Below are 27,666 nucleotides of genomic sequence, written 5' to 3' on the forward strand. Positions count from 1 at the left end.
GGGACACAAAGAGGGGAGGAATGAGTTACATTTGTAATGGCGTTCACAATAAAAATAAGTTTAAAAAGGAGATAGGTGTATGTGACAAAAGAAAATGTAAAGTAACATGAGGAAAGCCAATGATAAAAGTATATGTGTGTGCAAGTGTGTGAATGTGCGTTGAAAAAGAATGAGAAGAAAATATACCTCAATGTTAACAATGGTTATCTCTGTTTATTCTCTTCTTTTAATGTCTTTTATTATTATTATTATTATTATTATTATTATTATTATTATTGACTGACGGTGTGTGTCCCTCAGCCCAGCCTGCACCCTCCCCAATCTGGGACCCCTCGAGGGATATCCAACTGTCCCTTTAGGCCCTATCCTACTGGATCTTCCCAGTAGAATTGGGCCTAAACGGGCAGTCAGACATCCCTCTCACAATCCAGGACTTCTGGCTCCCAACCGCTAACCTGCCTGCTTACTGATTGCCCCTAACCACTTCTGCCTGCCAGCCTGATCACCCTTAACCACTCCCATGACAGCCTGTTTGCCCCTAACTGCCCTCCCCTGCAGGCCTGGTTCCCCCCAACTACCCTCCCCTGAAGGCCTGGGTCCCCCGTCTCAACTACCCTTCCCTGCTGGCCCAGTCACCTCCAACTTCCCTCCTCTGCCAGCCTGGTCACCCCTAACTGCCCTCCCCTGCAGGTTTGATTGCCCCCAACTTCCCTCCCTTCCAGGCCTGGTTCCTCCCAACTGCCCTTCCCTGCTGGCCATCTTGTGGTGGCCACCTTGTGTCCACATGGGGGCAGCCATCTTTGACCACATGAGGGTAGCCATCTTTTGTGTTGGAGTAATGGTCAATTTGCATATTACTCTTTTATTAGATAGTATAGAGGCCTGGTGCATGAGTGGGGGCCAGCTGGTTTGCCCTAAAGGGTGTCCCAGATCAGGGTGAGGGTTCCCTTTGGGGTGTAGGGGCCTGGGTGAGGGGCCTGTGGTGGTTTGCAGGCCAGCCATGACCCTCAGCAACCCAAGTGGAGGCCTTGGTATCTGGGATTTTTTTATCTTCTATAATTGAAACTTTGTAGCCTTGAGTGGAGGCCAGGATCGGCTAGGGCAGGAGGAAAGCTTGGCTTCTTCCATTGCTGGAGCAAACCAAGCCTCCTGCTCTCTTCAGCTCTATGGCTGCTGCCATTTTTGTTGGGCTACTTTGCATACTCACTCCTGATTGGCTGGTGAGCATGGCTTGTGGGCGTAGCTGAGGTGCAGTCTATTTGCATGTTTCTCTTTTATTAGATAGGATTTCAGAAGAAGGGAGAGGGAGAGAGAGATAGAAAAATCAATGATGAGAGAGAATCATTGATCAGCTGCCTCCTGCACACCCCCTATTGGAGATTGATTCCACAACACCAGCATGTGCCCTTGACCAGAATCAAACCCTGGACCCTTCTGTCCGCAGGCCTATGCTCTATCCCCTGAGGCAAACCAGCTAGGGCATGTTTATTCTCTTCTTTACTGTTTGTCACATTCTCTAATTTTTTTTTTTTTTTACAATAAACATATATTGCTTATACAATAAAATATGTTTTCAAGAAAATTTCCACAAATGCTTAAGGACAATGATTTGGGTGATACCTTAGAGTAAGCATGTCAAACTCTCGACCTGTGGGCACACAATGAATACTTTTGAGGCCCAGCCAATATAACACTGTATGTAAGAAATGTTTTAATAAAAATTTCATAACTTAATTTTTACTATTATCCTGTTATACATAATTATGAATAACAAACTACAATGTTCGCTCACAACTAATTACTATAATCGTGTTGCATTCTTCCCTTACCTGCCTTACTCACAGGCACACCATTTCTCTCCACTAATACTAGCAGCAAATATTTTAGCAGCCAATTGCCACGTCATTAGTCTTGGACTGACTTGTTTGGTGTGCACAACAGAAAATATTTCACTTTCAGAAAATAAGAAAAAAAGGTTTATTTGTGTTATGCTTATTAATTTGTGCAGTTACTCAGTGTCTGATAAGTTAATGTTCAAGAAAAAATTATTAGTTTTTATTAATATGTTCTGTTATTTTATGTTAATGATTACTCTTTTATTTCAGCTTTTTGTATTCAGCATGTCTCTATAAAAATAAACCTATGTTTCTATGAAAATTGAAGCGTTTGTTTCTGTGCAGCCCACATAAACTTAAACCTGTTTATTTGGCCCATGTTCACCTTTGAATTTGACGTGCTTACCCTAGAGCAGTGTTTCCAAAACTTTTGACATATGTGTACCCCTTCTATAATTTTCGTAATGCTGAGTACCCCTTGTACTCATGAGAACGTAGAATTGGGCGCAGCTAAGCACGGTGCAGTGCATATCCCCACCAAACTCCGGTGCAAAGCGTACCCCGCACCAAACTCTCCCAGTACCCCTGGGGGTTCACATACCATACTTTGGGAAACACTGCCCGAGAGGATGGAGCATGTGTACTGGCCCTGCAGGATCTCTAGAACTGGGCAGTGAGGATACAGAGGAGGCCAGTCCAGGCAAAAGCCTTGGAAGTCCTCCGGGCATGTATGCTCATTGGAATGAGTAAGCACACAGGTAATGAGTTAACACTCCTGGAGGCCAGGGCCTGTCTGTCTTGTTTCAAGCAGCTTTCCCGGGGTGAGCCATGCAGTATTCAGCACTGTTGTGCAGATCTATAGCTGGTCTCTGAAAGTTCTTTCTCTGGGCGAAAGCCATGCGTGGGAAAGCAGCCAGCCTGGCTTCTCACCACGGCTGGGCTTCTGCGACTGAGCTCACTGTCTGGGGTCCACTGTTTCTCCCCACAGTGCAGCTTGTGGGTTGCATCAGATTTATCCACCCCTCCACCCACCCTGAGAAAGTATCCTAGTTTTCTTGGAAGTAGGAGGAGAGATAGATGCTGGAAATGGTGTGTTTACATCCAGAATACTCTACTGCTCCACTGGACACCTGGTCACTGTCCTCTGCTGCAGTCCCAGTAAAAGGAAGGTCTCGGGAGGGGCAGCTCATGAGACTCCATCCCTGCCCCTAACTTCAGCCCACCTCTTACTTGAGATGCCCTCCTCCATCACAACCCACAATGGTCAGGGACGGGTGCTGGGTTCCTAGAGGCAAAAGGATGCTCAGAATGACCTCCATCAGGCAACCAATCTAAGGGATCCCCAAATTACTCCTTGAGGCCCACAGCTCCCTTCTGACCCACACCTAGCATCCTGCAGCATCTCCTTCAATATTCAAAAGCACCTAGCAGTGTCATATTCAAACACACCTAGCAGTGTCACAGAGCTCCCAGAAAGTCACTCACTCCCAGAAAATAAAATGAAGGCATTCCTAGGTCCTTTGTTCATTTCTGGGACAATGGGTAATGTTAGCTCCCCACACAGCTAACAGAATAACTGTGGGTTGGGGTTCCCCTCTGTTTCCTCCTCAATTTGTGTCCAGTTTGGACCCCACCCCCACCCCTGCTCAGTGAGCTGCAGTCCCTAGATGGTTCTTACAGGAAGTATCTAATTGCCTCTCCATCCTCAAGCAACCAGACTCAGGGTGACCTCTCTGCTCCCATGCTGCTGGTCCTTTCTGAATGAGCCTAGCAAGCAAGGCCTGTAATGTGATGAGTGAGTCTGTGTACAAGCACTCGCACCCTCTCACTCCTCCGTGCCAGCCCAACAAGTCCAGGAGGATTCTGCTTCCACGGGCATCATTGTTGATGGAAGTTTCCCTTGCTTACGCTTGCAGGAAGCAGGCAGTGCCTGCGAGGTGCCTCCACAGGTACTTGGCTGGTTATTAAGAAAGTCCAGTTGGCACTGAGCGTGCTTCCAGGCTGGCTGCTCTCATTCCAATGCACTGGCGAGGATGGATGGCTCCTCTGGACTTCCTATAGGATCTGCAAAAGGGATCAACTCCCAAGATGGGGCAGATCCACCCAACCAGTCAGCACTTTCCCTGAACTTCCAACTAGAAACAAATGGCTTTGCTCACACTCATGAAGCCACCACACAAGATGGGGACACTGGTGTGGGGAGAGGTGGAGAGCAGGAAGGCTGCAGACACCAAGTGTTCAGACATGTGACCCAGGCTGGACGGTCCTCCCAACAACCTTGCCATGCAGCTCCTCCTCACACACATCAGTGGCTCCCACCCTGTGGAAAGAAGTGCAAACCTACTCTCCGGGCTTCTTGGGCCTTTTGTGGTCTAAGGAGGGACAACAAATGCTATTCCCTGAAGAGGACAGGACAGAGCGCAGAGGAAGGCATCTTTCCACACCAAGATTCTCTGATGGGCTCCATACCCATAGCTCCCTCTCCTCATACAGTCACTCTCTCTTCTAGGTGTGCTGCCCCCCCTTCTTCCTCAGCCAGGCCGTCTCACTCTCACTCATTTTGCTAACCCATCCGAAAAGCTCCTATATCCTTCCCATCTCACCAAATTTTTATCCACCCTTTAGGCAGTGTATTAGTTTCCTAGAGCTGCTGCAGCAAATTATCAAAAACCAGGTGTCTTAGAGCAACAGAAATGTATCCTTCCACATTTGGGCCACCTGTGCCCCCTCAGAAGACTCTGGGGGACAAGTCATTCCTTACTTCTCCCAGGCTTTTAGCCCTGGAACTCCAACCTCTGCCTCTGTTTCCACTTGGCCTTCTTTCTCTCTGTGTGGCTCCTATGTGGCCTCTTGAAAGAACACTGACTGAAGGTAGGGCCAGGGGATAATCCAGGATGATCATAGCTGGAGACCTGTAGCTGAATCACACCTGCACGGAGCCTTTTTCTGAGAGGGTCACAGTCACAGCTTTTGGTGGCTGGGACAGGATGTATCTTTTTACCATTCACCCCACTACAGGCAGATTCTCAACCTCACAGAGCATCGGAGTCATCTGGGGAGTTTTCTGACTCCAGGTGCCTAGGCCTCATCCAAGACATTCAGTTTGAAATGATTCTGGGTGGGATCAAGGTGTGAGGAGTGTGTGTGTGTGTGTGTAGAGGGGGTGTGTAAATGAATGTGTGTTTAAATTTCCTAGTTTCTGAAGTGCAACCTTGGGAGAGCCACTATTTTAAGCCTTGAGAACTCATAGTATCTCATCCCAAGCAGAAATTACAGGTAATACCAACATTCACTGATTGCTTTCTCATCTAAGATTATTCTCAAGTTGGTCACAAATCACACCGTCATCTATTGCTTTTAAATGTTGTTCAAAGAAAGACAGAGACATCACTTATTCCAGTGATGCTCTGCCCTCTTCAATCAACGCACCATTTTTTAAAATAACAAATGTTTGGAAATGTTCTCTTCGCCACCTGAAATGAAACTTCTAGATAAGTCAGTCAACCCATATGCAAAATCTAGCTCTAACTGTAATATAAAGAAAAAAAAGGGGAATGCAATTTATAATAAAATAATAAGTATTTCAATATGTAAGTGCTCACGCACGACTGCACAGAAACGCATAATGAAGAAGTCAACGCTTACACCTATTTATAATGGATAAGATTAGATTTAGCTGCTCATAAAGACTACAAGAAAATAAAAGAGCAGAGAACAGCAGGATAAAAATGCTAGGATGAGAAATAGCAAACCCACTATCCTGCCTGAATCTGATAACAGGAAGAAGGTAATAACCTTTCCTGAAGTAGAGGTTATTACCTCTATTTGAATAAAATTACAAATGTGGAAATAGAGAAAACAAGAAAGTATATTAATCTTTTGTATGAGCTAGCCATAGTTATTTATTATGCAGAGACATGGGATAGGGCAGTGATAGAGCATCATGGAAAACGTGTGTAATCTGGAAATCCCATCCATGGTGTGGGGGCACACATTCTGCTTTGGCATTAAAAAGCCTTGGATCCCTGGCCAGTTTGTCAATGGTTAGAACATCAGCCCAAGAACCGAAGGGTTTAATAAGGGTTTATTCTGGTCAAGAGCACGTTCGATCCCTGGTTTCGTCGGGCGAATGTGGGAGGCAACCAATTAATGTGTCCATCTCACATTGATGTTTCTCTCTCTTCCCACCCCTCCATGCTGCTTGAAAATCAATGGAAAAACTGTCCTCAGTAGACGATTAAAAAAAAAAAAAATCCTTGGAAACCATATCCTTTTTGTGTAGGTAGTGGGGAAAGGAGGATGGATTGGAAAAAGTTGTTCGGTAGACCTCTAAGGAGACTTATCAGAGTAAGAATGAAAAACAAAGGCAACCCCCAAGTAAATCATTGCACTATCTATTTTTTCCAAGAGATTTCTTATCATTGCACTACAAATATATTATACAAATTAGAATATAAACTATTTTAACAACAGCTTCTCTACAGAAGTTCACTGAGCTGCTGATATTCCTGTGCCTCTGCTAATTTAGGAACGTGTTGTCCTAGGTCCCTGTCTGGCAGACGGAGTCTCCTGTTGCAAATCCGCAGTGATGGCCCTGCTTCTGCAGTGACCGCACGCTGCACGGACAGGCTTCCCAGCTCAGCGTGTGTGGAAACCTCTGATCTCAACAGGACGCTCACAGTGGGGATATTATCCAGTCATGTGAAGGCTTTGTCTTTACACCATTTAGGCTTCTCTTCCCAGAAAAATGGTCTCCTGGATTACTGGGCCTTTGGCATAACTTCTTTAAAAACCTCTCAGTATTACTATGTGAGATGTAATTATCGACTTACAGTATACTAGTATGTGCAGTGGGCTGAGTTTGGCAAAGTGGATGACAATTGACTAATGATATTCCCACACAGAATCATGACTAGTGTGCCTAGCTCCCACCCAGTAATGCCAGGGGCATCACCCTATTGTTGTGGCAACTCTAAGCCACCCACAGATTTCCCAGATGCCCCCAGAGCCTCAGTACCCAAAGCTCTGGGAGCCTGGCACCAGCATCTGTGCCTGGAGTCTTTGCAGAATCGCAGGCCTTGTACAGACCTCCTGGGGTGGAGTGTGCATGTTAAGGAGACCCCCAGGTGGTTGATGTGCACACAGAGCGTCTGTGAAGCACTGCTCTTGGGCAGCTCTGACCCCGGGGGAAACACTGTAAAGCCCAACCTCTCATTTCTCAAATGAGGAAGTGGGCCCAAGAGGGTAGGTCAATTGTACATTTTGCTCCTGTTCTTGTCAATAGATCCCTGAAGACAAGGAGTGTGTGCTTCTCTTGCATGTCCACACAGACACCAGCACAGAGAAGCACACAGGCTGTGCCCTGCAGTGCCTGTTGTCTGTGTTCCATCAGGACTCTGAAATCTCCTTTTTAACCAGAAAAAAATGAGTTTCCATTATTCATCCCTAGAAGCACAAACAGCAGGGCCCCAACAGTCACTTAGACTGTTTCAACACCTTTGTTTTGTATCATTTCACCACTAGCATCAGCTGCACCAAAGACCACAGTATCTGAATGAAGTGCAGCTAGCCTTGCCCTACACCCTTTGCCTGGAGGCTGCTGTGGTTAGTGTCACACTCAGAGAAAGAATACATCAAAAGCAAAACCCCCAGTTGTTCTAAGATAACCACAGAGATGATAGATACTGTGGATGCAAACCTGGGGGAGAAGAAGAAAGGCAACAAATAAAAAGACTAGCAAGGACCCTCCCTCCCTAAGACAGGAACCCCCGCCTGTGACCCTTCTGCTGAAGTATGATATCAAATCTTTGAACTGTGTCCTCCTGCCCTCTGCCCGTTTCTCTTTCCTGGCAGGATTTAGTCGTCCTTCATCTGCGGACAGGGGTTTGCCCTCCAGCAGAATACTAACTCCCAGGGTAAGTGTCCCACAGAGGCAGCCCAGCTCGGACATTAAACCCAAGCCCAGGAGTGAGGAAAGCTGAGATGGGATGCAGGAAATGGGAGAGGCCATTTCCTTCAGCCCTGGCTGAGCCCATTGCCAAAGAGCCCACAGCTCCAGAGGTGCAGCCGTTGTCACCTTCACCCTGGGCTGTGGGCAGAAAGATGGCTCAACCCCTTAGCTCACAGCCCCCACTTCCGGCCCTCGCTTCCTTCCTCCATCCAGCAGAGATGAAGACCCGAGACAACTACAAACTACCCACCTTGTCACCCCACCGTGAATTTGTTTCCTTTTTCACATTCAGGACCCAGCCAAACACATCCCTGTCACTCCAATGCCACACTCCACAGGTGACACTGCAGCATCTGTTGACACGTCCTAGCTCTGAGGACCAGGGTGTGGCCCGTTCACCGTATCTCCCACCTGGCACAGTGCCTTGCATTCACAAATGGCTCCATAAATATTGGGACACCGAAAGAGCAAAGGAAGCAATGGAGCCGATTCCACTCTATCCAGAGTGACAGACATGAAGGCTGAGCCTGGCCTCTGTTAGAACAACAGTGCTTTCTCACTATACCAGTATGCCTTCCTGCAGCCTGTCACCTCTCGCTACTTTCAGAGTTGTTCTCTTATCTTTGTCGTGATTGTCATCATCACGACACTACTGACAACTGAAAAAGCGAGAAGTATAACTGTTAGCCACAACCTTTAAAAAAAAAAGAGTTTAGAGGCAGCATAATATACTGGCTAAAACAGCAGGTTCTAGAGCCAGAAGTTCTTGGTTTCAGACACTAGTTCTGCCATGTACAAGTTATGAATCTTGGTCAAGCGACTTCACTCTATTACTGTTTCCTTGTCTGTGAAATGGAAACAGGAATATTACGTCCCCATCCTCGTGGGGTTCTGGTGAGTCAGAACATGTGTTAGAATGATGCATTTGACTGTCTTGTTCATTGTTATTGCTGGTCTCCGAGCAGCTGCTCTGGCAGTGCTAAATCAATCAGCAAGCAGAGTCCCTTTCCTTCTGCTCGGAGGTGAGAGAAAAGTGTGGACATAACAAGGCCGGGTTGCACAATCAAGTGCCCAAACTAGTAACACAGATGAACATAAGAAGAAGCAGAATCACATCCACAGAGGAATCTGTCTTCTTTTCTTCTTGAAAAAGACAGCCTCTGTGGCTTTCATTTTCTACTTGAAAGAGCATGGGTACAAGAGCAATTTCCCTTCCCTCTGAATCTACCATAAGAAAAAGAGCACAATCAACCAAGATGCTCAATGCAGTCAACACTCAGCCTCAAAGCAAAGAGGGAGGAAGAGGTGGCGGGGAACATGCCAAATGGGAACAGGCCGGACTTAATGTTAGGGACCCTGAGAAACAGCTAAAAATCCAAACAGTGGTCAGCCCACAGTTCTTAGAACCTTGTGTTTCCAGTCTTTTTGATCATTATAATTATTGTAATAAACAGAGAATGACTGAAAACAACCTGTGTCCATCAGAAAGATTTGGGTTAAATAAATGATGGTGCATCCACACAATGTACACACCCCTGTAAAAAAAAAAACAGTGAGAAAACTATCAGCATATTGATGGGGAAATAGTGCCAAGAGAAGTAATAAAACCAAGGTAGAAAAAGCATGTAGTGGACTACAGTTATGTGAGATAGAAAGTAATGGAGGCAGAATGTAATTTGTACTGACTTATATTTGCAATAAGAAACTCTAGAAGAATGTATAAGAAAGTAATAGAAGTGGTAATCAGGGAGGTAGCTGGACAGGCAGATGGAGGCCAGGATAAACTTTCACTACATATCTTTCCATAATGATTTGATTTTTCAACTATGTAAATATACTGAATATTCAAAAATAATATAAAAACATTTTGAACACCAGCCACTGTAGCCAAAACACATCTATGGGCTGCAAGTGGCCTGTGGGCCTCTGGTTTACAACTTTTGCACTAAGGGATCTCAAACTGGGGAGTCAGAAAGTTGGCAGCATGAAGTCCAGGTTTCACTAGGCTCGGAGACAAGCAGGTGGTTCAATGTCTGATACCTAAAACTCTCTCTGAGAGCCTGGCAATGAACTGGCTGGGCCCAGTAGCTCCTCCTCTCCTATGGCAAAAGGGTGCAACTTGCCATAGAATGCGGTGGGCTCCTCCACTTCCCTCTAAAGTGAAGGTTACCTGGAATCCAAATGGTCAGTGTTCCCAGCCTCTGAGGGCTCTTCCCGACTTGTCCTATGAAAGGACAGAGCAGTAGGAGCATGAAACTCTCCTCTGGGGCACAGACATAGTGTGTCCACTGAACCCCCACCCAACACAGTTCCCCAGAGGGTGACGAGAGAACTGGACACGTGCCCCTGCTGCTTCTTTTCCCTGCCCCTTCCCATCAGCACTGGGGACATGGCTAATGTTCACTCCTAGACCTTTGTGTGATCTGGTCTTGGCCCCATGAATGAGCTCACTTCCTGTTCTGGGTTGAACTGTGATTTCCAAACAAAGACAAGTTGGAGTTCTAATGTCCAGTACCTCAGAATGGGATCTTATTTATCCAGAGGGTCATTGTAGATGTCTTGAGTTAAGATGAAGTCATACGACTGGTGTCCTTATAAGAAGGCACTCATGTGAAAATAGAGACAGGAAGGGAGAGTGCCATGTGACAGTGAAGGCAGAGCTTGTATTCTGTGGCCGCCAGCCAAGAAACACTAAAGACTGGCACAAACTACCAGGAGCTAGAAGACAGGGAAGGGTTCCCCACAGGTTGGAGAGGGAGCAAGGGCCCTGTCAACATCTTGACTTGGGACATCTCTCCTCCAGATCTGTGAGGCCATACATTCAGTTGTTTTCAATCATCCTGCTTGTGGTATTTTGTTTTGACAGCCCTCAGAAATGAACACACTCGGTCAGTTCAAGTATCTGACGCTGTTCATCTCAGGAGGTGCTCAATAGATACTGATGACAACTCTGCCCAAATGAATGAAAATTCTAGGCCCTTGACTGATGAAGTTTTATCTTTTAGGTATACACTGAAAATTCAACCAATAAATAATTACTGAATATTGGCCTTGTGAAGAATATAAGAGAAATGAAATATTAATGCTCTCAAGGGATTGACAATTTGATTGAAGATTTAAGATAGGCACATAAAATATAACAACACATATAGTGGCCAAATGTTACTTCGCCCCCTGCCCCACCCTGGAAGTCACTCATAACTAAATCCCACTGTACTGCCTCAGGCTCCAGCTCCCACATATTTCTCAGTGCTCCTGATATGTGTGTCCAGAAGAGCTGGGCAAACTTTAGAATGACAGGCTGGTAGATAATTTCTAGAAGCTGTCACCACTGCTCCTCGCATGGAGCCCAAACTTCTTGGCCACTGTAGATACCCACTGCTGTCCATGATCATGATCCACTACCCTTGGTGGAAATTTCTCATCAGTTTCTTACCAGCTTTCTTTTTCTTTTCAGACAGCCAGACCCTGGAGGGACGATGAGCCTATTCCGCAGCTCTCCACGAACCTGACAAGCAGAAAACACATGATCCATGTGGTTTGGGGGTCAGTCCACTTTGGTACATTCACTAACAGTTTTTAATAGTGCTAAAGAAAACCAGAGATGCCTACCGAAAAACTATTTTCTGTTTCATTCAGAATATTTGTTTATTTGGCCCAGCCTTCTTGCAAGGGGCGGCTCCCACTCTATCTGCCTCTAGGAGCCTCCAATTCTTATAATAAACAAGCCTCCTGTCCAGTTACACCCCTGGAGGTGTGGAGGGGGCACACTTGAACTGCCCCCTGTTCTCCCATTGAATCCCAGGTCCTGGGCTCCAGCTGCCCCAGGGTTCCTTTTGTAGCTCTCACCTGAGACGTGGCCGTGCTGGATGCCAGGTGGAGGCCCAGGCTGGACTCATGAGGAACAACACAAGTCGCCAGAGCCCCACCCTTGACAAGCAGCCTGATGGCCCAGCCGTGGCTCAGAGCCAGTGTCCTAAAGGGCAGCTGTGGTCAGGGCAGGACCTGCAAGGACAGACAAAGGGAAAGTCTTCTCATTTTCACTTCAAGTAATTCCTTTTAGATTCCCAAGGTAGAAAAGACTCCTAAAGTCATTTAATTTTCATTCCTGTGACTGCTCAAATACACTTGCACCTGGGGTGTGGGTCAGGTTTTGTGGCCGACACTGTTGCTCACCTCCACAACATCCATTTCTCCCTTCCTCTTTTCCAACAGAACACCAATGTGTTCACCACTCAAGCTGCCACCATATGCCCAGCTCAGGGGCTTATCCAGTGAAAGCAAATGCAGGCCGTTTGCAAGGGCCCACCTCTAGTCACTGAGACCTGAAGAGGGGCCTGCTGGCAGGGGAAGGGGGAGTTTCCTGGAAATGTTCTCCTTGCTCTTAAGAAGGAAGATGCAGGAACCTCTCTTGTTCAGCCACACTTCATTTTCTGCAGCCATATTGTGACCATGAGAGGGGAGCATAAGGAAAGAGCAGAGAAAGACTAAAACAAACAAACAAACAAACAAAAAAAGCCTGGGTCTTTGGTGATATCATTGACCCACTGGATAAAAAACCCTAGTGCCATGCTTTCTCCAGCAGCATCCTATATATTAAAAGGCTAATATGCAAATCAACCAATCGACAGAAGGAGCGGTTGCTATGATGCACACTGACCACCAGGGGGCAGACTCTCGATGCAGGAGCTGCCCCCTAGAGCAGTGTTTTTCAACCTTTTTTGGGCAAAGGCACACTTGTTTCATGAAAAAAATCACGAGGCACACCGCCATTAGAAAATGTTAAAAAATTTAACTCTGTGCCTATATTGACTATATATAAAGTAATTCTCTTGAATAGGAATCAAATGAACACAAAGAAAGTATTTTATAATTACTTTATTATGAAATATTAAGTAAACAAAATAGTGAAAAATTATAAAATTCTTGTCTGCACCTACGGCACACCAGGCAACATCTCGCGGCACACTAGTGTGCCGCGGAACAGGGGTTGAAAAACGCTGCCCTAGAGGTCAGTGTGCTCCCACAGGGGGAGCACTGCTCAGCCAGAAGCCAGGCTCACAGCTGGCAAGCACAACAGCGGTGGTGGGAGCCCCTCCTACTTCCATGTCATTGCTAAGGATGTCTGACAAGAAGCAGGTCTAAGCCATCAGCTGGATATCCCCCAAGGCTCCCAGACTGCAAGAGGGCCCAGGCTAGGCTGAGGGAATCTCCCCTCCAGTGCACGAATTCCATGCACCAGGCCTCTAGTCCTATTATAACAGTAAAGAGTATCCTCATCACTTATATCCACTGTGTGGGGGAGTTGCTACCTGTAGTTAAGATTATCCTAAGTGATGTGCTCTCAGATGTTCAGGCCCATGTTCCTGAAACATAATCCCACTATCCTGAATACAACATTCCCAAATGTTCACATAATTCTTTTCTCTTTACTTTTCCTTTGCATTCAGTTCTTTGCCCAGATTGGGCACATTTTACTATATTTTCAATACAATATTCAATTCTATAATAGAAGCCAAGTCAGTCATTTAATTCACATTTTGGAGTCCCTGTGATGTACCAGACAGCCATAGAGAGTGCACCATGGAGGAGATCACTCAAGGTAAGGAGGGGAGCACCTTGGTCAGGGTAAGCACACTGGAGTATGTGAACAAGAGGAGAGGTCAAGGAGAGCAGGGCGGCCAAATGAGGTGGCAAGGAACAGTGTTTTAGTGCCTCAGCAAAGAAATTAGAAGATTGTGAGCAGAAAAGAGTGAGGGGCAGACAACTATCATCAAGAATGTGAACAATCCTATATAATAAAGAAGTGATATGCAAATCAACCCTCACGCCCTCACAAGATGGCTGCTTATGACCAGGCCAGCAGGGAGGTTAGTGAGGACAACCAAATGACTGAACAAGCAGGCTGCATGGGGCGACCATGCTGTCAGGGGGGTCAGTTAGAGGCGACCAAAAGACTGAACAGCATGCTGAAACCAATTTGGCTCGGTGGATAGAGCATTGGCCTGAGGATTGAAGGGTCCCAGGTTCAATTCCAGTCAAGGGCATGTACCTTGGTTGCGGGCGCATCCCCAGTGGGAGGTGTGCAGGAGGCAGCTGATCGATGTTGCTCTCTCATCAATGTTTCTAACTCTCTGTCTTTCTCCCTTCCTCTGTGTAAGAAAATCAATAAAATATATTTTTTTAAAAAAAGACTGAACAGCAGGGGAGTTAGTGAGGGGTGACCAAATGACTGAACAACCAGGCTGTGTGGGGCGACCAGGCTGGCAGGGGGATCAGTTAGGGGTGACCAAATGACTGAACAGCAGGGGAGTTAGTGAGGGATGACCAAATGACTGAACAGCAAGCTGTGTGGTGTGGCCAGGCCATCAAGGGGGACAGTTAAGGACAACCAGGCTGGCAGAGGGGGGGAGTTGGGGGCAACCAGGTCAGCAGAGAGGGGGCTGTTGGGGGCAACCTGGCCATCAGTGGGGGGGGGGGGGCAATTAAGAGTGTTCAGGCCAGCACACAGAGACAGTGAGGGGTGATCAGGCCAGCAGGGGGTGGCAGTTAAGGACAACCAGGCATGCAGGCAGGTGAGCGATTAGGAGCCAGCAATCCAGGATTGTGAGAGGGATGTCTGACTGCCGGTCAGAGGGATCGGGCCTAAACCGGCAGTTGGATATCTCCCGAGGGGTCTTGGATTAGAGAAGGTGTAGGCTGGGCTGAAGGGAACCACCCCTCATGCACGAATTTCGTGCACCAGGCCTCTAGTAATATAAATAATAATAAACAATGCTGGCAGCTAACATTTCCTGAGCATTTATGATGAAGCAGGCACTGTGTTTAGTACCTTCTGAGTATTAACTCATTGAATCCTCTCCCATGGAAAAGTAAACTGAGGCATGGAGAGGTTACATGATACAGGGAGTGAAATGTAACCTGGGCTCACTCTCATTACCACTTCACACTGGTGGTTCTCATATTTACTGCCAGAAGCAGCCACCACTGGGACTTGTTACAAATTCAGACTTTGGGCTCCATTTCTGACTCACCAAATTTAAACGTCTGGGGGTGAAGTCCAGCATTTTGTGTTCTAACGAACGAAGCTTGCACATGATTCTGATGCCCACTTATGTTTGAAAACCCCTGCTCAGCACTATAAACACACAATGAGAAGAGATGGCACATTCAGAGGAATATAAATGGTGGGGAAAGGAGAGAAGTGGGGTAGATGTGAGGAACCTTACATATCATCTAAGGAAGATGGGCTTTATTTACAGGCGTTGGGGTGAAAGGTGGAAGTGAGGCAGGATGTGGCACGATTGGGATGAGATCCTGACTGGCGTTAATGCTAGGAATGGATCCCAGCAGGGAGAAGCTAGAAGGAGGGAACCCAGGGAAGAGGCAGGTGATGGGTCAGACCAGCAACAGGGGCTGTGCTAGATGTGGCAGTGCAGAGAAAGGAGTAACCTGCCTAGGGTCAAGAGACAGAGTGAGATAACAGTTGGACATGGCACACAGAGCTGGCAGAGGTACCCAGGATGACTCCAGGGCTTCTAACTTCGGAGGTGAGGTCCATGGTGAAACTGGTCAGCCAGATTGGGACAAGATTGGCAGGGAAGACACTTGGTTCTACTTGGGAAGTGTGAAGACTGAAGTGTCTGTGGGACATAGATATGTAAACACTTCAATATGGAAGGAGAAATGGGGACCTGGTGCTCAGGGGTTAGGTCAGGGCTAGATGCATAGGTTTGGGGCTCACCAGCATCAATGTGATGGTTGAAGCATAGACAGTATTAAGGCTGAGTAGGAGGAAAAGAGTAGAGGCGGCATCCTGCAGGACACTAACATACTCTGGGGGTGGGTGCCGCGTAGGCCGAGCCCCACCACACTGGCGGGCAAGCGCACTGTGAGCAGCTTCTCATCAAGGCACCTCATGCACTGTTCGGGGCCTTCAGAAAATGCCTTTAGCACAGAGTGGTAATTCTAGGTCCCAAAGGCCAACCTCCATTACTTTTCCCTCTCATCATTTTATCAATTTTAAATAAATATGCTAGACTTTTATTTCTAGCAGTATGGCAGGCTAAGCACTTAGATTGACCCTACCACTGAACAACACTAAAAATCTTGAATAAAATATTTAAAAACCATATTTCAAAAAGCTGGTGAGAAAGGAAAGAATTCACTGACTAGGGACTCTTCAGATAATGGAATGTCCAGGTCTGACTATAATAATGACTATATTATTAATTATAGTTAAAGACTAGTTTGCAAGTATGTGCAGGGAACAAAAAAAAAATCATAAAGAATAATAAAGAAAATTTTTTAAAAATGAACCAAAGAGGATTTTTTTTTTTTTTTTCGGTTAAGAATATTTTTTTCCATTGCTTTTTCAAAGATAGTGAAAGGGGATGAGAAGGAGGGAGGATAGAGAGAAACATTGATGTGTGAGAGCCATATTGGCTGGCTGTCTGCCTCACATGCACTGACCTGGAGCAAGGAGTGAACCTGCAACCAAGGTGCCTGTCCTTGACCGGGAATTGAACCCAAGACTCACTGGTATGAGGGCCGACGCTCTAACCACTGAACACACCATTCAAAGCCAAAGGGAATTTTTAGAAATAAAAACTAAATAACTGAAATTACAAACTATGGATAGACTTCATAGCATAGTAGATGCAATCTGAGAAAGAAACAGTGAGCTCAATAAGTATCTGTTGATCCATTTTGTTTTATGAGGGTGTTTTGTTTTGTTTTGTTTTGTTTTGTCTGGCATCACCCTTTATTAAAAGCACATTGATATACCAATAAATCAGAAAATTCAGATGTGGTATGTGGTATAATATGATTGCTATCCAGTACAAAGCAGAGCTTTTTATTCTATTTCTAACTCCAGTAAATGGCGCTTGGGTGTTTTCTTAAAAATTTTTGTTTGCAACGTGTGAATACATAATGAAGGCCTAGTAATTTTTTTAATTAACATTCATTTCACTTAGAAATTCTTTCTTGTGTCTGTTTCTGACTCAAGCTGTGGTTCACTGCATTCCTTAAGAAGTTTCATAGCAGATTGTTTTTTAATTATAGTTGGCCCACCCCTGTAGTCCGACTGGTCTGAGCCTGGGGAAGCTGGCCTAATTGGAGTCAAGAAATTCTGTTCCCATTTCACAGTTCTGTTATCCAGCAGACCCCACAGCCCGAGGGGTTAGCCCTGGTAGGGAGCCAGTCTGGTTCAGCGGGGTCAACGGCACAGATGAGATGTCTGTGATGTAGGTGTGAACTCAGACAATTCTATAAACTCCCTGAGCCTCCGTTTCCTTGTCTGTAAAATGGAAATGCTAACTTCTAGATGAGAAACTGCCTGGCACATGGTGGGACTCAATGAATTATCTTATTATGCATGGGGCCATGTGAGTCTGCTGGGTGCTGACTTCACTTCCAGAATGAAGCCACATCTACTGAAGCTGGAACCCCAAGTCACAAACCAAAGCAAACCCCAAAAATCTGAGTAGAGGGGACACAGCAGGGGCCAGTGCAGTCCATAAGGAGGGTAATGAGGTCTGATACTTTAGGGGATATCAATGTGGTTTTATTGAAGGGTGATGCCAGACAAAACAACAAAGCAAAACACTCTCATAAAACAAAATGGATCAACAGATACTTATTGATCCTTCTCCAGGCCATCCATCTGATTCTAACCCCCCTCTTCCAGGGTGAACACCAAACCCTGTTAGGAAATGCGCCAGAGACACACTGCAGGAGATAAATGCTAGGAGAAAGCCTGCTGAGAAGCAGAAATGCACTTAGCATTATTTGCAACCCGGGCAATCACACCCTTGGAGTAAGCTGCTTTGCCCTGTGAAAATGCAGGGTCAAGCCCCAGCAAGACTCCAGAGGGACAGAAAAGCATACGTGATCACCATCAAGAATAAGAACTGGCACGGTCACCAAACCCCTGCTAGCTAGAGGACATTCACATCTCTTTCCCTGAGGAAGGACCATGGTCAAGGCTAAGGCACACTTCTACAGTACATGTGTAATTAGTTGAAAAGCTTAATTTAGTAGTTTGGCAAATTCCATTAGCTGTTTTTCTATGGTATGTAATTAAGCTATTTTCAAGCAAATCCTTTCTGGCTAACGGTTCCAATTAAGAATCCTAATGGAAGAAGGTTCATATAATACATCCCCAAATCCATGCAGTTTCTAGAAACCTTCCAGAATACACACCAATGTGAGGCAGGGTTGGATGTACTTGATGCTATGCAAGAACATTCCCATCCAGATGAAGGAAGAAAGACTGGAGAGTCCAGAATCCAACCCGGGCTCTGAAATTGCTACGGCCTGTTATATTTCTGGTGCTGCTTCCTCCTGGGGAAAGGGTGGGCGATAATAACCACCTAGAGGACTGCTGGGAGAAATGTACAAAGTGCTTAGCACAGAACCCAGCCCAAAGGAGGGCAGACTCACAGAAATTCCCTTGGCTGAAGCGGAGATTAAAAAACCAAAAAGCAATAAGAATCAGAAGCAAGAAGATGTCCCAATTAGAGAGAGCCTCACTGTGCCTAAGGGCGCTGAGACAGCGAGATGGTGGTACTCCTTGGAGCCAGAATAAACATCAAACCCCGTTAGCTGGGAGGATAAAAGGAAGCTCTGGAGACCGTGGTGGTGGCTGCACAACACTGTGAATGTTCTTACTGTACACTTAGAAGTTGTAAATTTTATGTAATATATATTTTACTCTAATAAAAAAGACAATTACAAAAGAAATTAAAAAAACAAACAACACCCTAAAACTGAATTCTCAGGCCACTTTAGACACTAAAATAAAAATAGTGTAAAGGAGAGTTGGAATCACCTTCCATCTATGGGGTTTAGGGAAGGCAGGGTCGGTACACCCAGACACCATCCCAAAGGTTGTTAAGTCAACATTTCATGGCACCAAGCTGACTGATCCCTCCCCAGGCCATCCATCTGATTCAAGCTCCCGGAAGTCTGAAAACCAAAAGTCGCCACAGACCAGGACACCAGAGAAAGACCTTGAGATGCTGATGCAGAACAATTTGTCTTTCCTTATGGTACCTCGGATACTAATTTCTGACCACACTTCAGATGAAACTTCCAAGGACCAAGTTCCCACCACCCTCTCAGTGTTCCCATTGGGATGGGGTGGCAGGGGATGGCGGGGAGACGGTGGCTGCTCTGTGTTGAGAAAACCCTTGCCTTCCGGAGGAAAGCCTCCAACTTTCACTCCTGCACAGGCTATAGAGAGAGTGGCTTTGACAGACTACCTCCTCCTCCTCCACAGAAAAACAAAGCCCTGGCTGAAGACAAGTGTAGCCCCTCTGCCAGGACCTCTCTGAGTCATTCATGTGTCCAGAAGGGCATGCCAACCTGGGACCTCCCGCCAAGGGAGTAAGAGCTATCCCTATGCCTCAGGGCACTACGGCTGCAAATGTCCGTGCCTGGGCCTGACCACATTGCAGCCCAACAGCATTCCCCAGCCGATCGTCCCCCACTTCCCGGTCACTGAAAGCCCCTGGAGGCTGGACACAGACCCTCCAAGCAAGGACTCTCTTGCCCCACCAGCACGCTGTGTGCTGTGCTCTGTGCTGTCACACACCCTGCCTTCAGGGCTTCCACTTTGCCCTCTGCCTGTCCAGTCTGCCAATCCTGGATCTAGCTCAAATCCCACCTCCTCTGTGAAGCTACAAGAAATGTCCTTGACTCTGTTTGTCAGTAAACTGGAGCAGCATTGGTTATCTTTTCAGATCATCCCTCCACAGGAACTGTAAATGGTGGCTGAAGGCATTACACCTCTTTGTAAACCTGGTCCCCTGGGAACCTGAGCTGTACAGTGAGCAACGACTAGGTGAGACTCCATCCTGGCCCTCTGGGGAGTTTCAGTCCAAGACTGCCATGCTGACAGGACCAGCTAGGGAAAGTTGGACCCCAAGCTACAGAACTCAGGAGCCAACTTTCAACAGATAAAGCCACTTAGCCTGACCAGACAGGGTAAGCCTTCACCGTGATGTCTGTTCACACCCACATGCTCACCTGAGATGAATTGTCAGGTCCCCACTTCAATGAAGGAAGAAACTCAGATTTATAGGGTGAATCCTTGAGGACACATGAATGGCTACCGAGTTGGGCCCTGACCTCAGCATTCAGAGGGGCCGGCTGAGGAATGGTTGAGGACTTGGCCCCTGGGGCCAGACTGCCTGAGTTCAAATTCCAGCTCAGGCTCTTAATAGCTGATTGACCTTCAGCATGGACTCTACCCCTAGGAGCCTCTTCTCTAAAGTGGGGAGAATGATAATAATAGTGCCTATCCCACAAGGCTGTGCTGAGGATTGAGTTTGTTTGTGCCAAGCTCTCAGCTGTGCCTGGTATTCTGTGCATCAGCCTCAAAGTGCCATGGGAATAGAGGCCCTGAGGTTCCGTGTGTGACCAGGGTGGAGCTGCAGGAAGTTGGTCTCCCTCCCACGTCAGCATTGACCTGACCTTCCACACCAGTGGCAATGTGTGCGTTCATGTAGATTCACTGTGGCAGACCAGCATGCTTTTACCAGGAAAACTCAGACCAGTTGCAAATCCTGGAGCTCAACACCAAGTAATCACCAAAGCAAATAAAGTTAAAATAAACCAATCGCCCAGGTAATAAGAGATATCCTTCTTGTCTGAACTGGTAATTGAGCCGCTGTAGCCACCTTCCTACTTCCCCCGTGCTATTGTGAGTTTAAAAGGGAGTGAAGGAAGGTCTTGGCACATCCACAACATGTGTGCTAAAGTCTCACCCTGTCACCTTTCCTAAGCCCAGCAGGGCACAGAACTGCACAGACCCAGCAGAGCGCTAAGAGCAGAGGGCTGGGTGTTGTGCCAATCCAGCCCCCTTCTCCCCCCACCAGAACTCTCTTGCATGAGGCACAGTTCCCACCCTCCCACAAGTTCTCAGGCCCAGCCACACGTTTTGCCCAGCCCTGGGAAAGGCATAAGGGGTCACCAGAGCATGTTCACTGGGGACAGAGGCCCTTAAAGCCTGTCTGCTCCGACCTCCCTGCATCTCCTAGAACGGCTGGAGCATCACCCAGGGTCAGGCTCTGCCCCGGTAAATGCCTCCCTGAGCCAGCCCATTCCGGATGTGTCTTCAGGCAGACTGGGTAAGAAAGAACCCTGCTGACGTTCAGAGAAAGCCCGGGCTGGGAGCCAAAACAGACTGAAGAAGGGAATGCACTGTCCCCAGAAGAATCTGTCACAAAAGAAAATCCCATATTCCTCAAGGAAGAGAGACCCTGCATGCAAAACTGTCCATCAGCCAGCGATCCCTCGAGTCACCCAGGCAGACGAGGGCCTTCCAGAACCCATCCCAGCAATGGCCTTCTGGAGAGCCTTCTTATGTCCAACCCGGTCCATTGGTCCATTGACTTAGTCTGAAAGGGCAGAGTGGGTACAAGGAAAGAATGAAGCAGACCTGTGGTCAAGGCTGGTTTGAACAAGGTACAGTCTGTAGAGGATAAAACCTACAGAGCGCTTCCCCCAGCCCACCCCAGCACCTCGGCCTCAACCACAAACTCATTTTTTATGCAGATGCAGCCATGCTAAATTGGCCACTGAGAACAGCTTTCAGTGGGAAACAAAGACCCAAAAAGGTCACTGCTGGTTTTAAAGAAGGCAGTTGAGGGGAGTGACACTGAAGGCATGGGCACTGGCAGAGCCAAACTGCCTGGTTTCAAATCCTGCTTCCTCCATTTATTAGTGGGCATTATACTTGCCTCTCTGTTTCTCCATTAATTTTTCTGTAAAATGGGAATGATAGCAGGGCCTACTTGGCTGGGTTGTGGTGAAGCTTACACAAACAAGCTCATGTCTGGCATTTAATGTGCATGGGTTGTCCTGAGGATGACTAGTGTACGCTGGACATCCCGGCTTGTGCCTGCTGTCCCAGCATCATTATTAACTTATTGGCTCTTCCTTTCTCTCTCAAGTTATTGTGAACAGTTGCACAATAAATTCTAAGGCTGACTAGCTTGTCTTTTTTTCTGCCTCTCTGAGTATTGGGGAGCCAGGTTTTCAAAGTATATGTCCCCAAGACTGTTCTGCCCCTGCCACTGAGGTGTCTGGGCCATCAACTCAGTTTTTCGTTTTTCTCTTCATTTTGCCACTCCCTCTCCTTCCTCTTCTCCCACAGCCATCCTCTCCTTTCTGGCTTTCCCTGCCAGCGCCTTAGGCTGCCAGCAGTGCCCACAGGCACCTTCGGGCACTGACCCTGCACAAGTGACGGGACACTTCACCATGCCTTACCAAAGTTCTCTTACTTAGAGAAAGTAAACAATTTGAGATGTCAAAGAAGTTACTGGACCACTAGATGGATGAGTAGAAATAATGTGGCATTTTGTGACTTGGTGTTTTTAAGGGAGAAAAAAAAAGAATAACAGCTTGTAATGATCCATCAAATGCTGAAGCCTATTTCTAAAAATCGCCCCAGTGGCTATTTTACTATGGAGGATGCTGGAAGCTACTCTCCAAGCAGCTGCTTCTCCTCATAGCCATGGTGAGAGCAAAACCTGAGAGTCATGAGCCCAAAGGTCTGGTCTCCTCTCTGCCACTCACTCTGCCATTGGCAAAGGACCATGATTTCCTGACACCTCAGTTTCCCCATCCGAAAAATAGGGCAGGCTGGTCCCTAGATCACCAGATACCATGGCATGTGACTGCACTTGTGGAATTCCACAATAGTCTGCAACTACATCTTTAGGATCCCTATAACCATTTTTTTGGAGGTCAAACACAGGAGAGAATCAAGAAGAAGGCAGCATGATAATCTCAACTAATTCTAGCCCAGTGAGTCATGGCAAATGCCCCAGTCCCATGTGCTCTGAGACAGAACACACCATTGTTCCTGGTGGGAGAAAAGCAAGGGAGTGATGTGAATTCAGTGACTGACTTGCCAGATCCCAGGGGATCCCCTACCAACCTCCCGCAGCACAACTTCTCCCAGTGCCTTCCAACAGCCCAGCAGCCTACAGGTTCTGAGAGCATGCTCAGGGAATTCACAACAAGGAGCCTCAAGTCAGGGGGTGTAGAACAGATGGACACTGTAGCCCCCACCTCCATACATGCTTCCATCACAGGCTTCCACACATGCAATCACCCACCAAACCTGACCCCACTCCTGGAACCCAAATCTGGAACCCAGCACTGAAACCCAAATCTCCATCATCGAGGTCGCCTCTCCTGCTCTGGTCTCTGACATGTATTTACTCAGCTACCAGATTGGATCTGTTCCATCTGTCTCCGGGTTCGAATCAAATCCCTGTCCCACCACTTATTTGCTGTGTGACCTTGGACAAGTTGTTTAACCTCTAACTCTCAGTCTCCTCCTCTACAAAATTCCTACAGACAATAATCTTCTCACAAGGTTGTTGGGTAAGATCATATGTGATAATGCCCTACTACAGGCCCTGGCCTATTTCTCCATGACACACAGATTTCCTTTAGCAATGTCTCTGGTCAAGCCCCATTCTCTCCATTCTCAACAGCTCTATGCAGCCACACATGGTCACTGCAACCTTCTCCTTCCCACTTCTCCTCCCAAGCTTCCTTCACTGTTAGTGCTTCCCAAATATTGCTGACAAGCACCAAGTTCTTCTGAATCCAGCCCTTCCCATCAAAGGCCCCAGACCTAGGAATGAAGCTCAAGTTCCATAGCCTAATGCTGCAGGCCTTCCACCATTCCTCATCACAATTCTAAAAACTCCAACCAACATTCCTCACCACATCTCCATGACATCTTCCCTTGTCCCCAGACACACCCCACCTCCATGAGTCTGCACAGGCTTCCCTGCCCCAGAAATGCCCAGACCAACCCTCCTCCTTGAGGCACAGCCACCTCCGAAATGCCATCCTGATCCACTCCTTCCAGAAGTGGCCTGCCTCCTCCAAAGTCCCCTAGACTCATGGCATGCATCACACTTCTAGTAGAGCACTGAGAGGGGAAGGGACTTCAGGGGTCGCCTGCGAAGCCTCCCAGTTGTCACCCAAAAATATGCAGAGTAGTTCTTACAGGAAAGCACCCAATGAGGTCATGCTTGGTGATTTTACCTAAAAAGGGGCATGACCCCTGGACCCTCAAACTAAAATCCGGGGTCTATATGGAGTAACCTGTCCTAGTTTCATATCCCTGTGCCCATATCCTTGATAAGAAAACTCTCTGTTATGGGCTGGTTTTTTCCAGAGACAGGGAACTCACTACCTCATGAGTCAGGTTCTTCCTCTTGAACTCCCTTCTCCCCTAGAGACTCCTCCGTAGGCCCTTTCTGCCCTCTGGAGTAACACAAAGCTAATCCATGTGGGATTCCTGGTATCTTCCTCAGAGCCAAACACAGGGCTGGTTCCCAGCAAGTTCCTTGTGAGTACGTGGACAGATATACACAGTTTTAGAGGGCTTTCCACCTGCTCAGGTAGATTCACCGCATCCCCGTGCATACCTGCGCACACACTCACATGTACGCATACACATACACACTCACACACACCTGGGCCAGAGTCAGCAGGCGGCTGAGTCACACGCCAGACCACAGCACAACGGACAGGGGAGGAAGTACAGCCCCAGTAGCAGCCCATTTCCTGACCTTCTTCCTCTGTGCTGGGAGGCTCTCTTTCTGTCTCTTTCTGACTTTATCTCTCCCAGGTCTTTGTTTCTACACGTGGCAGCAGCTGTGCTGCTGTCCGGAGCCAGGTGGCAGGAGCTCCTAGCAGCACTGCCCTATGAGTGGTTTCTGGAACTGAGACCCTGGGCCAGTCACTTCACTCTGTAACATGAAGAGGCTGGATGTGGCAAAAGGACCCCTGAGGTCCCTCCCTGATCTCAGCCCCACTGCTCCTCAGCCCTCCTCCAGTCCCTTCAGGTTCTGGGTGACAGGGTTGTCTAAGGGAGGGGAACAAGGGCCAGGGTAGGCCTGGGAATAGGGGTTGGGCACTCAACTGTTCCCTCTGAAGCAGCCCTCCCGGGAACCCCATGTGCTGCACACACATGCTCACTTGGCTGCCGCGGGCCAGCGGGCAGGAAGCACCTTCCTCCGGGGCTGCACCAGGCAGAAGGGGTGGGAAGCGCTCTCCTGGTGACCTAGTCAACACCCTACCTCTGTACCTCGAACTCAGGAGTCGCCGCTTCCCTCCTCGCTGCTGCCGCCACCGCTGGGCTCACAGCTGTCCGGTAGCCGCCTGCTCCCTGGGACTCTCTCCGCCCAGAACCGCGCGGGCTGACTCGTCCCCTGCAGCGCAGATGGAGGCGGTGCCAGGAGCCCGCGCTGCTGGCTGGCCGCCACCCCGGGGCGCCCTCCAGATCTGCGCGTGGTGCGTTGGGGTCGGCCCACAGGAGAGACCTCAGAGAGCCAGGGAGCCTGGGGGCGGGGCTGGGGCTGCGGCTGACTTAGCCTGCTGGACTCCTGGGGCTGCCTGGGCCCCTCTGTTCCCCAGTCCCACGAGGCCCTTTGCCATGATTATAGAATGTTAACAGGTTGCAGGGCCCCGCATTTCTTTAAAGGAGGGGAATCTTCTGGAACCTCGAGGGACCCTGGAGAGAGGTAGGGGTATGCTTCCCTGAAAACCTGCAGCGGCCAGGTCCACTCCAGCTGTTAATTTGGGGGATCTTGTCCTTATACTTTTCTGTCTCTTCTGTATGCTCTTCTGCTGGCATGAATGCTTGTATAAAAAAAAAAAATCATCCTATGCATATGTTTAATAAAGCTTTAAATAAGTCTTCAAAGGCCTCCCAAAGCGATCAGGCTGAAGGAGAACCCTCAGCCTAGCACACAAGGCCCTCCATGCCCACTCTCTGGCCACAATCTAACTCTTCAGCCTCACCAGAGTCCCCCAAACACAGGCACCCCTGCTCTAGGAGCACAGGCTGCTGCCACACCCCGGCTGCTGGAAGTTCTTGCTTTGCCTGAAATGCCCTGCCCCTTTCTTCTCTGCCTGTTGAAATAGTACTCATCCCTCCAGGCCCCGCTGAAATGTGTTCTCAGTGAATCCTTCCGCAGACACTGGCCCCCACAGAGGAGCCCAGCCCCTTCTGGGTGAGCCTATCTTTCTTATGCTGGTGCATATATATTAGACCGCCTTCCTCTCCCTCTTCCTCTTCCTCACCCTCCACACTTAGCCCCATTCCTGGAGGGGCAGAAATAAACACGAAGCAGCTGTCATAAACCTGTGTGGTATCCTTTCCTCTCCTTGAAGCCCACCACCTGCCCCAACCCACCCGCTGGGGAGAAGGGATGCACCAGACCCCCTTCCCACTGAGTTTCAGGAGGATGTCGGGCCACCTCCCCAGCCTTGCACCTGCTGCCCAGCCCTATGCATTGGTCTTTCCGTTCCAGTTCTGGGGTATGTTTGCCTGCCTAGGCCCCACGGTCAGGGTGGGTTGCCTTGATGTTGCTCAAGCACACAAGTTTGAGGGCTGGCTTTCTGGGGAGCGAAACAGGCTGCACTGGATGCTTCCCTTTCTCTCAGCCTGCAGCAGGAACGGAACATTTTTCATATCAGAACTTGAGAATTGGAAAAGATCTTAGAGAGTATCTGTTGAAAAACCTACCCGCTCCCATTTTACAGAGGAAAAAACGGAGGCTGGGAGATCAACTTGCATCCAAGGCTCCTACCATCTGTTATTATTACTTATTATTAATACTGTTATCTACCATCTGTTGTTATTATGTATTATTAATACTGTTATCTGCCTTTCTCTTTTAAAGCAATTCCACATGTTGGCGCTAGTTTGCCCCTCACAGTTCCATGAAGGATTGAGACATTTGTGGTTAAGTACTCACTTTGGAGGCCAAAGACCTGGATTTGAACCTTGGTGCTCCAAGCTGTCAGTGATGACCTTGCCAAGTAACTGAACTTTCCTTCCTAAGCAGCATGTGAATAGTCACAGTCCATGCATCACAGGGTTGCTCTAAGGATCAAAGTGAGTATGTATCTTTAAAGAATTTAGAACAGTAGCTGGTGCATTGATATTCTAAAGCACATGTGTCAAACACAAGGCCCGCGGGCCAAATCCAGCCTGCCAGGCCTTGCAATGTGGCCCGCACCGCGCTGTCATCACTGCACTCCGCTGTCAGTTTATGACATTGTCAGTTTATGACTGTTCAGTAAACCATTCGGCCCGCGATTTAGGCTGGATTTTAGATTTTGGCCCCTTCTCTGATTGAGTTCGACACCCCTATTCTAAAGTTTTGCTGTTCTTGGATATTTTTGTTATTAGTAATTGTATTATTTGACAGGTGAGGTAAAGAGGGTCAGAAAGGCTGAGACCCATCTAAGGGGCTGCTTTTGTCACCGAACTCCACGCATTTGTCCCAGACACAACTCTGCTTCCTGTCGGATCCTATTGTGGGCCGTACACGCTCTGCCGCTCTGGGTCTCACTACACCTAACTCATAGGTCCTTTAGGCCCGAGATTCTCAACCTTTTCCATCTCAACCTTTAGGCCCGAGATTCTCAACCTTTTCCAATATAAGCTAATCACTAACATTCTGCAGCATACCGAACAATATATTTTTTGCCAATCTGACAAAAAAATAGCTGTAATTTTGATTCATTCACACCCACAGCTATTATGTTCACGGTTGTCATTCTTTTATCTGACAATCTAAGGGAAAAGAGGTAGTGGCCCTGACTAAATAGGTATGGCATGTTTTAAAAATTCTTATGACACATCTGTTGGAAATTGCTGCTTCAAGCTCTCTCAGAACACCTAGACATTTCACACTACCAGTGGTCGGCAAACCTAGGTTCATGAGCCACATGCGGCTCTTTGGCCCCTTGAGTGTGGCTCTTCCACAAAATATCATGTGTGGGCGCTCACTTCAGTGCAATTGAAACTTCATGGCCTATGTGCAGAAGTCG

The 27,666-nt window shown here is 47.7% G+C and overlaps 1 protein-coding gene across 5 annotated transcripts in view; it reads right to left on the minus strand.

Annotated features, from left to right (window-relative positions):
* Positions 1-25,032, minus strand: part of CRACR2A (calcium release activated channel regulator 2A) — a 129,206-nt gene extending 104,174 nt beyond the window's left edge. For 2 of the 5 annotated variants that reach the window (XM_084880323.1, XM_084880324.1), the window contains exons 1-3: positions 24,903-25,032; positions 11,635-11,790; positions 11,222-11,293 (exon numbers count right to left, since the gene is read on the minus strand). The gene's annotated coding sequence lies outside the window, so the exon portion shown is untranslated. The other 3 variants (XM_084880327.1, XM_084880325.1, XM_084880326.1) reach the window with 3 other exon arrangements.
* Positions 25,033-27,666: the final 2,634 nt, after the last annotated feature.

This window comes from Pipistrellus hanaki, assembly GCF_964339955.1.
Source record: "Pipistrellus hanaki genome assembly, chromosome: 3".
NCBI classification, from domain to species: domain Eukaryota; kingdom Metazoa; phylum Chordata; class Mammalia; order Chiroptera; family Vespertilionidae; genus Pipistrellus; species Pipistrellus hanaki.